Source organism: Bison bison, unplaced genomic scaffold (assembly GCF_000754665.1).
Source record: "Bison bison bison isolate TAMUID 2011002044 unplaced genomic scaffold, Bison_UMD1.0 scf7180017864337, whole genome shotgun sequence".
Classification (NCBI taxonomy): Eukaryota; Metazoa; Chordata; class Mammalia; order Artiodactyla; family Bovidae; genus Bison; species Bison bison.
Genome location: NW_011494909.1, coordinates 1,305,569 through 1,308,453, shown reverse-complemented (window position 1 = coordinate 1,308,453; position 2,885 = coordinate 1,305,569). Strand labels below are relative to the sequence as shown.

General features: G+C 39.1%; 1 protein-coding gene across 1 annotated transcript in view; it reads left to right on the top strand.

Moving 5' to 3' along the window:
* The window catches only part of ECHDC3 (enoyl CoA hydratase domain containing 3), a 125,866-nt gene that overhangs the window by 3,557 nt on the left and 119,424 nt on the right, over window positions 1-2,885 (top strand). The window lies entirely within an intron of this gene.

Sequence of the window (2,885 nt, the reverse complement as noted above, 5' to 3'; positions counted from 1 at the left end):
GGCAGGTCGAGGAATGGCTGACACCAGGGGTGAGGTCAGCAGAGCAGTGGCCGAGAGCCATGGGCTCTGCAGCCAGATTGCCTCGTGTTTCGTTTCTGGCTCTACTACCCACCAGCTGTCAGAGCTTGGACACTAATTTTCTGTATGCCTCAGTTTATCTGTAAAGTGGCATTTTAATACTTGCCTCATAGGGTTGTTACCTGGAAGCAAGTGCATAGTATACTCAGTAAGTGCAAAATAACTATGCTTTCAATAAAATGGCATTGGGTCTGACAAAAGTCACATTTCTGTCTTTTTCCAAGAACTTAACCTAAGTGCTCATTAGCACCACTTTAAATAGGCTACTGTGTAAGATCTCATTGCTGCTTGAAAGATGCTCATCTTTTGTCCCATCTTTCTCTAGGTCAGCGTTCCTTTTTTAAGATCGTGGAAATTGTCAAGAGTTTTCGTCTCCAGAATCTTCCATCAAGAGGTTCCATAAAAAGATGAATGATGTAAACTTTCCAATACTGTAATTAGCTGACAGCTAAATGATTTATGCAATAGGAGCTAGCAGAGTTAGGGTGTGCTGATATCTAAAGGCTTCCTGTCCTTCATTCCAGGAACTAGAGTTACTAAAGCTGGCAACTCTGCATGGCTGCTATTATCTCTCTTTCCAGCTTCTGAAAACTGACACCAAGAAACTGGGTGTTCTGGGAGAGGAGGGGTGGAGGAGGAGGCAGGGTCACTGGGCTCTTCCAAAGGATTCTTTTTCAAGAACGGAGCCTACCGTTGGTTAGGTCTCAAACAGCCTTTAGGCTTCTCCTTAGAGCTCACAAGTGTTGTGACCTTGTTTGTACACTAAGAAAATACAATTGTATACCCTTTGGGTCTGCCTTCATACATTTAAGCCAGATTTGTGAAGACTAGTGTTTAATGATTCTGATCCAACAAGAGCAGGACTTCCCTGGTAGTCCAGTAGTTAGGACTCAGTGCTTCCACTGCAGGGAGTACTGGTTCGATCCCTGGTTGGGGAACTAAGATCCCACATCCTTCAGGGAACAGCCAAAAACCATGAACAGTCTGATACATGAAATGAATTGGGGTAAAAACAGATCAGGAGTTGGCAGGACATGGATAACTTTTTCAACACCTAAACACTTCTCCAAAAGTTATAGAATTCTTTCATGAGGATCCTGCAGATTGGGATATTTTGAATCTCTAAAAGACAGGAGCCCCCACTGCATCAGTAGATTGCTTCCCACTTGGTAGGCCCTCGGTAAATGTTTATTGAATTAAATTGCTGTTTTTGTGGTTGAGCTCTCATTTCAGGTGGCCTTGGGGACCATAGACTCACAGGAGATGTTACTCAAGGGACTTCCTTGAGAACTTCATAAACAAGGACCTGGAGTCACCAGATAATGAATTAATAGGATTTTGGATGAACAACCCCAGCCCCAGGCTCACTTGGCAAAATAAAGTGGAAATTTCAGATGTTTTTTCCCATAAATTTATAAGGGTAATTTTTTGAAAACTTTAGAACTAATTCTGGGCAGCACTGATTCAGTTTTATACTGCAATTATAGCATGATTAAAGTTCAGAAAAACCCACATTTTCTCCCAAGTCAAAGTGTCACATCTCAGTATAAAACCTATATTCATTCTTGAAAAGTGAAAGTGAAAGTTGCTCAGTCGTGTCCGACTCTTTGCGACCCCGTGGACTATACAGTCCATGGAATTCTCCAGGCCAGAATACTGGAGTGGGTAGCCTTTCCCTTCTCCAGGGGATCTTCCCAAGGGGTCTCCTGCATTTCGGGTGGATTCTTTACCAACTGAACTATGATAGGAAGGTATAAATTTAGGGACTTAACATAATTTTTTTAAATTAATCATCTTGGAGCTATTGTTAAGCTATAAACACAAATTTCTGTCTTTATATCCCCGCATAGTGTTTGACACATAGTAGTCATGTAAATTCACTTATCTATGGCATATGATAAATACATAGAATCTGTGTCAATCATTAGCAAGGAAATAGAATCATTTTTGCTCTAAATCAGGTATGGGCAAACTTGTTTTTAAAGGGGAAAGAGCAAACACGAGAACAGCCATACACAATATGTAAAAGAATGAGTGGGCCTGTGTTCCACTAGAAATTTATTATGAAAATAGGTGGATCTGACCCACAGGGATGTATTTTACCAATCCCTTAAGTAATTATATTTGGATTATTCTCACTCCAGTTTTACATTCATTCCAATGAAATGCCAGATATTAAAATACCCTTTAACTGAAGAAAGCATAAAAGCCTGATATTCATAAATCACCAAAAAGTAGAAAAAAACATGGAGTAACAGTTTTATATTACCAATTAAAGTATTTCTCAAATAACAAAAAGTTTAGAGCTATGTCTCATATATTACGATGGAATAAGATAAATGGATATTTGCATTTCATTTTTGCAAAAGTTATGCTAATGAAAAAAAACTTAAAATGTTGCCAAAGGTAAAAGTATATGTTTAAATCCTCACAGGATGTCATAATAACCAAGGCCAGAAGCACAATCTGTGGTGAGAACAGAAGAACATAGGACATAAAGGAAAAAAAACTCCAAAGCAAATCATACACCCTTCACTGTCGTCTTCAGAATATGGATGAAAGGGTGGGTTCCCAGAGTCTCCTGTAAAATGAGAATTTGAAATGTGAACCCAAGGCTAATGGATTCATTTAATTTTTTTAATAAGGGGAAGCAGATAGCTCCCTTGAGGGGGCAGTTTTTTGGTTTTAGTAAAGCTATGGAAACCTTATGGCAGAAAGTGAAGAAGAACTAAAGAACTTCTTGATGAAAGTGAAAGATGAGAGTGAAAAAGTTGGCTTAAAACTCAGCATTCAGAAAACTAAGATCA